A 12,700-nucleotide genomic window follows, 5' to 3' on the forward strand; every position below is an offset into this window, starting at 1 on the left:
TGACTGTGTTTGCTTTGTTATTGCTTGGTACTTTCAATGGGCTCTGTCTGAGGTGGGATTCGAACCCACGCCTCCTGGGGAGACTGCGACCTGAACGCAACGCCTTAGACCGCTCTGCCATCCTGGCAACTGGTACCTCTCTCTTGACTGTGTTTGCTTTTTTCTTGCTAGGTACTTTCAATGGGCTCTGTCTGAGGTGGGATTCGAACCCACGCCTCCTGGGGAGACTGCAACCTGAACGCAACGCCTTAGACCACTCTGCCATCCTGGCATCTGGGAATGCTCTCTTGAATGTGTTTGCTTTGTTCTTGCTTGGTACTTTCAATGGGCACTGTCTGAGGTGGGATTCGAAACCACGCCTCCTGGGGAGACTGCGACCTGAACGCAACGCCTTAGACCGCTCTGCCATCCTGGCATATGGTAATGCTCTCTTGAATGTGTTTGCTTTGTTCTTGCTTGGTAATTTCAATGGGCTCTGTCTGAGGTGGGATTCGAACCCCTGCGTCCTGGGGAGACTGCGACCTGAACACAACGCCTTAGACCGCTCTGCCATCCTGGCACCTGGTAATGCTCTCTTGACTGTGTTTGCTTTGTTATTGCTTGGTACTTTCAATGGGCTCTGTCTGAGGTGGGATTCGAACCCACGCCTCCTGGGGAGACTGCGACCTGAACGCAACGCCTTAGACCGCTCTGCCATCCTGGCAACTGGTACCTCTCTCTTGACTGTGTTTGCTTTTTTCTTGCTAGGTACTTTCAATGGGCTCTGTCTGAGGTGGGATTCGAACCCACGCCTCCTGGGGAGACTGCAACCTGAACGCAACGCCTTAGACCACTCTGCCATCCTGGCATCTGGGAATGCTCTCTTGAATGTGTTTGCTTTGTTCTTGCTTGGTACTTTCAATGGGCTCTGTCTGAGGTGGGATTCGAACCCACGCCTCCTGGGGAGACTGCGACCTGAATGCAACGCCTTAGACCACTCTGCCATCCTGGCATCTGGTAATGCTCTCTTGGATGTGTTTGCTTTATTCTTGCTTGGTACTTTCAATGGGCTCTGTCTGAGGTGGGATTCGAACCCACGCCTCCTGGGGTGACTGCGACCTGAATGCAACGCCTTAGACCGCTCTGCCATCCTGGCACCTCGTAATGCTCTTATGACTGTGTTTGCTTTGTTCTTGCTTGGTACTTTCAATGGGCTCTGTCTGAGGTGGGATTCGAACCCACGCCTCCTGGGGAGACTGCAACCTGAACGCAACGCCTTAGACCACTCTGCCATCCTGGCACCTGGTAATGCTCTCTTGACTGTGTTTGCTTTGTTATTGCTTGGTACTTTCAATGGGCTCTGTCTGAGGTGGGATTCGAACCCACGCCTCCTGGGGAGACTGCAACCTGAACGCAACGCCTTAGACCACTCTGCCATCCTGGCATCTGGGAATGCTCTCTTGAATGTGTTTGCTTTGTTCTTGCTTGGTACTTTCAATGGGCACTGTCTGAGGTGGGATTCGAACCCACGCCTCCTGGGGAGACTGCGACCTGAACGCAACGCCTTTGAATGTGTTTGCTTTGTTCTTGCTTGGTACTTTCAATGGGCTCTGTCTGAGGTGGGATTCGAACCCACGCCTCCTGGTGTGACTGCGACCTGAACGCAACGCCTTAGACCACTCTGCCATCCTGGCATCTAGGAATGCTCTCTTGAATGTGTTTGCTTTGTTCTTGCTTGGTACTTTCAATGGGCACTGTCTGAGGTGGGATTCGAACCCACGCCTCCTGGGGAGACTGCGACCTGAACGCAACGCCTTAGACCACTCTGCCATCCTGGCATCTGGAAATGCTCTCTTGAATGTGTTTGCTTTGTTCTTGCTTGGTACTTTCAATGGGCTCTGTCTGAGGTGGGATTCGAACCCACGCCTCCTGGGGTGACTGCGACCTGAACGCAACGCCTTCGACCGCTCTGCCATCCTGGCAACTGGTAATGCTCTCTTGACTGTGTTTGCTTTTTTCTTGCTTGGTACTTTCAATGGGCTCTGTCTGAGGTGGGATTCGAACCCACGCCTCCTAGGGTGACTGCGACCTGAACGCAACGCCTTAGAACACACTGCCATCCTGGCAGCTTGTAATGCTCTCTTGACTGTGTTTGCTTTGTTATTGCTTGGTACTTTCAATGGGCTCTGTCTGAGGTGGGATTCGAACCCACGCCTCCTGGGGTGAATGCGACCTGAACGCAACGCCTTAGACCGCTCTGCCATCCTGGCACCTGTTAATGCTCTCATGACTGTGTTTGCTTTGTTCTTGCTTGGTACTTTCAAAGGGCTCTGTCTGAGGCGGGATTCGAACCCACGCCTCCTGGGGTGAATGCGACCTGAACGCAACGCCTTAGACCGCTCTGCCATCCTGGCAACTGGTAATGCTCTCTTGACTTTGTTTGCTTTTTTCTTGCTTGGTACGTTCAATGGGCTCTGTGTGAGGCGGGATTCGAACCCACGCCTCCTGGGGAGACTGCGACCTGAACGCAACGCCTTAGACCGCTATGCCATCCTGGCAACTGGTAATGCTCTCTTGACTTTGTTTGCTTTGTTCTTGCTTGGTACTTTCAAAGGGCTCTGTCTGAGGCGGGATTCGAACCCACGCCTCCTGGGGTGAATGCGACCTGAACGCGACGCCTTAGACCGCTCTGCCATCCTGGCAGCTGGTAATGCTCTCTTGACTGTGTTTGCTTTGTTCTTGCTCGGTACTTTCAATGGGCTCTGTCTGAGGCGGGATTCGAACCCACGCCTCCTGGGGAGACTGCGACCTGAACGCAACGCCTTAGACCGCTCTGCCATCCTGGCAACTGGTAATGCTCTCTTGACTTTGTTTGCTTTGTTATTGCTTGGTACTTTCAATGGGCTCTGTCTGAGGTGGGATTCGAACCCACGCCTCCTGGGGTGACTGCGACCTGAACGCAACGCCGTAGACCGCTCTGCCATCCTGGTCACTGGTAATGCTCTCTTGACTTTGTTTGCTTTGTTATTGCTTGGTACTTTCAATGGGCTCTGTCTGAGGTGGGATTCAAACCCACGCCTCCTGGGGTGAATGCGACCTGAACGCGACGCCATAGACCGCTCTGCCATCCTGGCACCTGTTAATGCTCTCATGACTGTGTTTGCTTTGTTCTTGCTTGGTACTTTCAAAGGGCTCTGTCTGAGGCGGGATTCGAACCCACGCCTCCTGGGGTGAATGCGACCTGAACGCGACGCCTTAGACCGCTCTGCCATCCTGGCAGCTGGTAATGCTCTCTTGACTGTGTTTGCTTTGTTCTTGCTCGGTACTTTCAATGGGCTCTGTCTGAGGCGGGATTCGAACCCACGCCTCCTGGGGAGACTGCGACCTGAACGCAACGCCTTAGACCGCTCTGCCATCCTGGCAGCTGGTAATGCTCTCTTGACTGTGTTTGCTTTTTTCTTGCTCGGTACGTTCAATGGGCTCTGTCAGAGGCGGGATTAGAACCCACGCCTCCTGGGGAGACTGAGACCTGAACGCAACGCCTTAGACCGCTCTGCCATCCTGGCAACTGGTAATGCTCTCTTGACTGTGTTTGCTTTTTTCTTGCTTGGTACGTTCAATGGGCTCTGTCTGAGGCGGGATTCGAACCCACGCCTCCTGGGGAGACTGCGACCTGAACGCAACGCCTTAGACCGCTATGCCATCCTGGCAACTGGTAATGCTCTCTTGACTTTGTTTGCTTTGTTATTGCTTGGTACTTTCAATGGGCTCTGTCTGAGGTGGGATTCGAAACCACGCCTCCTGGGGAGACTGCGACCTGAACGCAACGCCTGAGACCGCTCTGCCATCCTGGCAACTGGTAATGCTCTCTTGACTGTGTTTGCTTTGTTATTGCTTGGTACTTTCAATGGGATCTGTCTGAGGTGGGATTCGAACCCACGCCTCCTGGGGAGACTGCGACCTGAACGCAACGCCTTCGACCGCTCTGCCATCCTGGCATTTGGTAATGCTCTCTTGACTGTGTTTGCTTTGTTCTTGCTTGGTACTTTCAATGGGCACTGTCTGAGGTGGGATTCGAAACCACGCCTCCTGGGGAGACTGCGACCTGAACGCAACGCCTTAGACCGCTCTGCCATCCTGGCATATGGTAATGCTCTCTTGAATGTGTTTGCTTTGTTCTTGCTTGGTAATTTCAATGGGCTCTGTCTGAGGTGGGATTCGAACCCCTGCGTCCTGGGGAGACTGCGACCTGAACACAACGCCTTAGACCGCTCTGCCATCCTGGCACCTGGTAATGCTCTCTTGACTGTGTTTGCTTTGTTATTGCTTGGTACTTTCAATGGGCTCTGTCTGAGGTGGGATTCGAACCCACGCCTCCTGGGGAGACTGCGACCTGAACGCAACGCCTTAGACCGCTCTGCCATCCTGGCAACTGGTACCTCTCTCTTGACTGTGTTTGCTTTTTTCTTGCTAGGTACTTTCAATGGGCTCTGTCTGAGGTGGGATTCGAACCCACGCCTCCTGGGGAGACTGCAACCTGAACGCAACGCCTTAGACCACTCTGCCATCCTGGCATCTGGGAATGCTCTCTTGAATGTGTTTGCTTTGTTCTTGCTTGGTACTTTCAATGGGCTCTGTCTGAGGTGGGATTCGAAACCACGCCTCCTGGGGAGACTGCGACCTGAACGCAACGCCTGAGACCGCTCTGCCATCCTGGCAACTGGTAATGCTCTCTTGACTGTGTTTGCTTTGTTATTGCTTGGTACTTTCAATGGGATCTGTCTGAGGTGGGATTCGAACCCACGCCTCCTGGGGAGACTGCGACCTGAACGCAACGCCTTCGACCGCTCTGCCATCCTGGCATTTGGTAATGCTCTCTTGACTGTGTTTGCTTTGTTCTTGCTTGGTACTTTCAATGGGCACTGTCTGAGGTGGGATTCGAAACCACGCCTCCTGGGGAGACTGCGACCTGAACGCAACGCCTTAGACCGCTCTGCCATCCTGGCATATGGTAATGCTCTCTTGAATGTGTTTGCTTTGTTCTTGCTTGGTAATTTCAATGGGCTCTGTCTGAGGTGGGATTCGAACCCCTGCGTCCTGGGGAGACTGCGACCTGAACACAACGCCTTAGACCGCTCTGCCATCCTGGCACCTGGTAATGCTCTCTTGACTGTGTTTGCTTTGTTATTGCTTGGTACTTTCAATGGGCTCTGTCTGAGGTGGGATTCGAACCCACGCCTCCTGGGGAGACTGCGACCTGAACGCAACGCCTTAGACCGCTCTGCCATCCTGGCAACTGGTACCTCTCTCTTGACTGTGTTTGCTTTTTTCTTGCTAGGTACTTTCAATGGGCTCTGTCTGAGGTGGGATTCGAACCCACGCCTCCTGGGGAGACTGCAACCTGAACGCAACGCCTTAGACCACTCTGCCATCCTGGCATCTGGGAATGCTCTCTTGAATGTGTTTGCTTTGTTCTTGCTTGGTACTTTCAATGGGCTCTGTCTGAGGTGGGATTCGAACCCACGCCTCCTGGGGAGACTGCGACCTGAATGCAACGCCTTAGACCACTCTGCCATCCTAGCATCTGGTAATGCTCTCTTGGATGTGTTTGCTTTATTCTTGCTTGGTACTTTCAATGGGCTCTGTCTGAGGTGGGATTCGAACCCACGCCTCCTGGGGTGACTGCGACCTGAACGCAACGCCTTAGACCGCTCTGCCATCCTGGCACCTCGTAATGCTCTTATGACTGTGTTTGCTTTGTTCTTGCTTGGTACTTTCAATGGGCTCTGTCTGAGGTGGGATTCGAACCCACGCATCCTGGGGAGACTGCAACCTGAACGCAACGCCTTAGACCACTCTGCCATCCTGGCATCTAGGAATGCTCTCTTGAATGTGTTTGCTTTGTTCTTGCTTGGAACTTTCAATGGGCACTGTCTGAGGTGGGATTCGAACCCACGCCTCCTGGGGAGACTGCGACCTGAACGCAACGCCTTAGACCACTCTGCCATCCTGGCATCTGGAAATGCTCTCTTGAATGTGTTTGCTTTGTTCTTGCTTGGTACTTTCAATGGGCTCTGTCTGAGGTGGGATTCGAACCCACGCCTCCTGGGGTGACTGCGACCTGAACGCAACGCCTTCGACCGCTCTGCCATCCTGGCAACTGGTAATGCTCTCTTGACTGTGTTTGCTTTTTTCTTGCTTGGTACTTTCAATGGGCTCTGTCTGAGGTGGGATTCGAACCCACGCCTCCTAGGGTGACTGCGACCTGAACGCAACGCCTTAGAACACACTGCCATCCTGGCAGCTGGTAATGCTCTCTTGACTGTGTTTGCTTTGTTATTGCTTGGTACTTTCAATGGGCTCTGTCTGAGGTGGGATTCGAACCCACGCCTCCTGGGGTTACTGCGACCTGAACGCAACGCCTTAGACTGCTCTGCCATCCTGGCAACTGGTAATGCTCTCTTGACTGTGTTTGCTTTGTTATTGCTTGGTACTTTCAATGGGCTCTGTCTGAGGTGGGATTCGAACCCACGCCTCCTGGGGAGACTGCGACCTGAACGCAACGCCTTCGACCGCTCTGCCATCCTGGCAACTGGTAATGCTCTCTTGACTGTGTTTGCTTTTTTCTTGCTTGGTACTTTCAATGGGCTCTGTCTGAGGTGGGATTCGAACCCACGCCTCCTGGGGAGACTGCGACCTGAACGCAACGCCTTAGACCACTCTGCCATCCTGGCATCTAGGAATGCTCTCTTGAATGTGTTTGCTTTGTTCTTGCTTGGTACTTTCAATGGGCACTGTCTGAGGTGGGATTCGAACCCACGCCTCCTGGGGAGACTGCGACCTGAACGCAACGCCTTAGACCACTCTGCCATCCTGGCATCTGGAAATGCTCTCTTGAATGTGTTTGCTTTGTTCTTGCTTGGTACTTTCAATGGGCTCTGTCTGAGGTGGGATTCGAACCCACGCCTCCTGGGGTGACTGCGACCTGAACGCAACGCCTTCCACCGCTCTGCCATCCTGGCAACTGGTAATGCTCTCTTGACTCTGTTTGCTTTTTTCTTGCTTGGTACTTTCAATGGGCTCTGTCTGAGGTGGGATTCGAACCCACGCCTCCTAGGGTGACTGCGACCTGAACGCAACGCCTTAGAACACACTGCCATCCTGGCAGCTGGTAATGCTCTCTTGACTGTGTTTGCTTTGTTATTGCTTGGTACTTTCAATGGGCTCTGTCTGAGGTGGGATTCGAACCCACGCCTCCTGGGGTTACTGCGACCTGAACGCAACGCCTTAGACTGCTCTGCCATCCTGGCAACTGGTAATGCTCTCTTGACTGTGTTTGCTTTGTTATTGCTTGGTACTTTCAATGGGCTCTGTCTGAGGTGGGATTCGAACCCACGCCTCCTGGGGAGACTGCGACCTGAACGCAACGCCTTAGACCGCTCTGCCATCCTGGCAACTGGTAATGCTCTCTTGACTGTGTTTGCTTTGTTATTGCTTGGTACTTTCAATGGGCTCTGTCTGTGGTGGGATTCGAACCCACGCCTCCTGGGGAGACTGCGACCTGAACGCCACGCCTTAGACCGCTCTGCCATCCTGGCAACTGGTACCTCTCTCTTGACTGTGTTTCCTTTGTTCTTGGGATTCGAACCCACGCCTCCTGGGGAGACTGCGACCTGAACGCAACGTCTTAGACCGCTCTGCCATCCTGGCAACTGGTAATGCTCTCTTGACTTTGTTTGCTTTGTTATTGCTTGGTACTTTCAATGGGCTCTGTCTGAGGCGGGATTCGAACCCACGCCTCCTGGGAAGACTGCGACCTGAACGCAACGCCTTAGACCACTCTGCCATCCTGGCATCTGGTAATGCTCTCTTGAATGTGTTTGCTTTGTTCTTGGGATTCGAACCCACGCCTCCTGGGGAGACTGCGACCTGAACGCAACGCCTTAGACCGCTCTGCCATCCTGGCACCTGGTAATGCTCTCTTGACTGTGTTTGCTTTGTTATTGCTTGGTACTTTCAATGGGCTCTGTCTGAGGTGGGATTCGAACCCACGCCTCCTGGGGAGACTGCGACCTGAACGCAACGCCTTAGACCGCTCTGCCATCCTGGCAACTGGTACCTCTCTCTTGACTGTGTTTGCTTTTTTCTTGCTAGGTACTTTCAATGGGCTCTGTCTGAGGTGGGATTCGAACCCACGCCTCCTGGGGAGACTGCAACCTGAACGCAACGCCTTAGACCACTCTGCCATCCTGGCATCTGGGAATGCTCTCTTGAATGTGTTTGCTTTGTTCTTGCTTGGTACTTTCAATGGGCACTGTCTGAGGTGGGATTCGAACCCACGCCTCCTGGGGAGACTGCGACTTGAACGCAACGCCTTCGACCACTCTGCCATCCTGGCATCTGGTAATGCTCTCTTGAATGTGTTTGCTTTGTTCTTGCTTGGTACTTTCAATGGGCTCTGTCTGAGGTGGGATTCGAACCCACGCCTCCTGGTGTGACTGCGACCTGAACGCAACGCCTTAGACCACTCTGCCATCCTGGCATCTAGGAATGCTCTCTTGAATGTGTTTGCTTTGTTCTTGCTTGGTACTTTCAATGGGCACTGTCTGAGGTGGGATTCGAACCCACGCCTCCTGGGGAGACTGCGACCTGAACGCAACGCCTTAGACCACTCTGCCATCCTGGCATCTGGAAATGCTCTCTTGAATGTGTTTGCTTTGTTCTTGCTTGGTACTTTCAATGGGCTCTGTCTGAGGTGGGATTCGAACCCACGCCTCCTGGGGTGACTGCGACCTGAACGCAACGCCTTAGACCGCTCTGCCATCCTGGCACCTCGTAATGCTCTTCTGACTGTGTTTGCTTTGTTCTTGCTTGGTACTTTCAATGGGCTCTGTCTGAGGTGGGATTCGAACCCACGCCTCCTGGGGAGACTGCAACCTGAACGCAACGCCTTAGACCACTCTGCCATCCTGGCATCTAGGAATGCTCTCTTGAATGTGTTTGCTTTGTTCTTGCTTGGTACTTTCAATGGGCACTGTCTGAGGTGGGATTCGAACCCACGCCTCCTGGGGAGACTGCGACCTGAACGCAACGCCTTAGACCACTCTGCCATCCTGGCATCTGGAAATGCTCTCTTGAATGTGTTTGCTTTGTTCTTGCTTGGTACTTTCAATGGGCTCTGTCTGAGGTGGGATTCGAACCCACGCCTCCTGGGGTGACTGCGACCTGAACGCAACGCCTTCGACCGCTCTGCCATCCTGGCAACTGGTAATGCTCTCTTGACTGTGTTTGCTTTTTTCTTGCTTGGTACTTTCAATGGGCTCTGTCTGAGGTGGGATTCGAACCCACGCCTCCTAGGGTGACTGCGACCTGAACGCAACGCCTTAGAACACACTGCCATCCTGGCAGCTGGTAATGCTCTCTTGACTGTGTTTGCTTTGTTATTGCTTGGTACTTTCAATGGGCTCTGTCTGAGGTGGGATTCGAACCCACGCCTCCTGGGGTTACTGCGACTTGAACGCAACGCCTTAGACCACTCTGCCATCCTGGCATCTGGTAATGCTCTCTTGAATGTGTTTGCTTTGTTCTTGGGATTCGAACCCACGCCTCCTGGGGAGACTGCGACCTGAACGCAACGCCTTAGACCGCTCTGCCATCCTGGCACCTGGTAATGCTCTCTTGACTGTGTTTGCTTTGTTATTGCTTGGTACTTTCAATGGGCTCTGTCTGAGGTGGGATTCGAACCCACGCCTCCTGGGGAGACTGCGACCTGAACGCAACGCCTTAGACCGCTCTGCCATCCTGGCAACTGGTACCTCTCTCTTGACTGTGTTTGCTTTTTTCTTGCTAGGTACTTTCAATGGGCTCTGTCTGAGGTGGGATTCGAACCCACGCCTCCTGGGGAGACTGCAACCTGAACGCAACGCCTTAGACCACTCTGCCATCCTGGCATCTGGGAATGCTCTCTTGAATGTGTTTGATTTGTTCTTGCTTGGTACTTTCAATGGGCACTGTCTGAGGTGGGATTCGAACCCACGCCTCCTGGGGAGACTGCGACTTGAACGCAACGCCTTAGACCACTCTGCCATCCTGGCATCTGGTAATGCTCTCTTGAATGTGTTTGCTTTGTTCTTGCTTGGTACTTTCAATGGGCTCTGTCTGAGGTGGGATTCGAACCCACGCCTCCTGGTGTGACTGCGACCTGAACGCAACGCCTTAGACCACTCTGCCATCCTGGCATCTAGGAATGCTCTCTTGAATGTGTTTGCTTTGTTCTTGCTTGGTACTTTCAATGGGCACTGTCTGAGGTGGGATTCGAACCCACGCCTCCTGGGGAGACTGCGACCTGAACGCAACGCCTTAGACCACTCTGCCATCCTGGCATCTGGAAATGCTCTCTTGAATGTGTTTGCTTTGTTCTTGCTTGGTACTTTCAATGGGCACTGTCTGAGGTGGGATTCGAACCCACGCCTCCTGGGGAGACTGCGACCTGAACGCAACGCCTTAGACCACTCTGCCATCCTGGCATCTGGAAATGCTCTCTTGAATGTGTTTGCTTTGTTCTTGCTTGGTACTTTCAATGGGCTCTGTCTGAGGTGGGATTCGAACCCACGCCTCCTGGGGTGACTGCGACCTGAACGCAACGCCTTCGACCGCTCTGCCATCCTGGCAACTGGTAATGCTCTCTTGACTGTGTTTGCTTTTTTCTTGCTTGCTACTTTCAATGGGCTCTGTCTGAGGTGGGATTCGAACCCACGCCTCCTAGGGTGACTGCGACCTGAACGCAACGCCTTAGAACACACTGCCATCCTGGCAGCTGGTAATGCTCTCTTGACTGTGTTTGCTTTGTTATTGCTTGGTACTTTCAATGGGCTCTGTCTGAGGTGGGATTCGAACCCACGCCTCCTGGGGTTACTGCGACCTGAACGCAACGCCTTAGACTGCTCTGCCATCCTGGCAACTGGTAATGCTCTCTTGACTGTGTTTGCTTTGTTATTGCTTGGTACTTTCAATGGGCTCTGTCTGAGGTGGGATTCGAACCCACGCCTCCTGGGGAGACTGCGACCTGAACGCAACGCCTTAGACCGCTCTGCCATCCTGGCAACTGGTAATGCTCTCTTGACTGTGTTTGCTTTGTTATTGCTTGGTACTTTCAATGGGCTCTGTCTGTGGTGGGATTCGAACCCACGCCTCCTGGGGAGACTGCGACCTGAACGCAACGCCTTAGACCACTCTGCCATCCTGGCATCTAGGAATGCTCTCTTGAATGTGTTTGCTTTGTTCTTGCTTGGTACTTTCAATGGGCACTGTCTGAGGTGGGATTCGAACCCACGCCTCCTGGGGAGACTGCGACCTGAACGCAACGCCTTAGACCACTCTGCCATCCTGGCATCTGGAAATGCTCTCTTGAATGTGTTTGCTTTGTTCTTGCTTGGTACTTTCAATGGGCTCTGTCTGAGGTGGGATTCGAACCCACGCCTCCTGGGGTGACTGCGACCTGAACGCAACGCCTTCCACCGCTCTGCCATCCTGGCAACTGGTAATGCTCTCTTGACTGTGTTTGCTTTTTTCTTGCTTGGTACTTTCAATGGGCTCTGTCTGAGGTGGGATTCGAACCCACGCCTCCTAGGGTGACTGCGACCTGAACGCAACGCCTTAGAACACACTGCCATCCTGGCAGCTGGTAATGCTCTCTTGACTGTGTTTGCTTTGTTATTGCTTGGTACTTTCAATGGGCTCTGTCTGAGGTGGGATTCGAACCCACGCCTCCTGGGGTTACTGCGACCTGAACGCAACGCCTTAGACTGCTCTGCCATCCTGGCAACTGGTAATGCTCTCTTGACTGTGTTTGCTTTGTTATTGCTTGGTACTTTCAATGGGCTCTGTCTGAGGTGGGATTCGAACCCACGCCTCCTGGGGAGACTGCGACCTGAACGCAACGCCTTAGACCGCTCTGCCATCCTGGCAACTGGTAATGCTCTCTTGACTGTGTTTGCTTTGTTATTGCTTGGTACTTTCAATGGGCTCTGTCTGTGGTGGGATTCGAACCCACGCCTCCTGGGGAGACTGCGACCTGAACGCCACGCCTTAGACCGCTCTGCCATCCTGGCAACTGGTACCTCTCTCTTGACTGTGTTTCCTTTGTTCTTGGGATTCGAACCCACGCCTCCTGGGGAGACTGCGACCTGAACGCAACGTCTTAGACCGCTCTGCCATCCTGGCAACTGGTAATGCTCTCTTGACTTTGTTTGCTTTGTTATTGCTTGGTACTTTCAATGGGCTCTGTCTGAGGCGGGATTCGAACCCACGCCTCCTGGGAAGACTGCGACCTGAACGCAACGCCTTAGACCACTCTGCCATCCTGGCATCTGGTAATGCTCTCTTGAATGTGTTTGCTTTGTTCTTGGGATTCGAACCCACGCCTCCTGGGGAGACTGCGACCTGAACGCAACGCCTTAGACCGCTCTGCCATCCTGGCAACTGGTAATGCTCTCTTGACTGTGTTTGCTTTGTTATTGCTTGGTACTTTCAATGGGCTCTGTCTGTGGTGGGATTCGAACCCACGCCTCCTGGGGAGACTGCGACCTGAACGCAACGCCTTAGACCACTCTGCCATCCTGGCATCTAGGAATGCTCTCTTGAATGTGTTTGCTTTGTTCTTGCTTGGTACTTTCAATGGGCACTGTCTGAGGTGGGATTCGAACCCACGCCTCCTGGGGAG

This window comes from Idiotropiscis lumnitzeri, unplaced genomic scaffold (assembly GCF_059441095.1).
Source record: "Idiotropiscis lumnitzeri isolate Australia: NSW breed Sydney's pygmy pipehorse unplaced genomic scaffold, RoL_Ilum_1.0 HiC_scaffold_40, whole genome shotgun sequence".
Classification (NCBI taxonomy): domain Eukaryota; kingdom Metazoa; phylum Chordata; class Actinopteri; order Syngnathiformes; family Syngnathidae; genus Idiotropiscis; species Idiotropiscis lumnitzeri.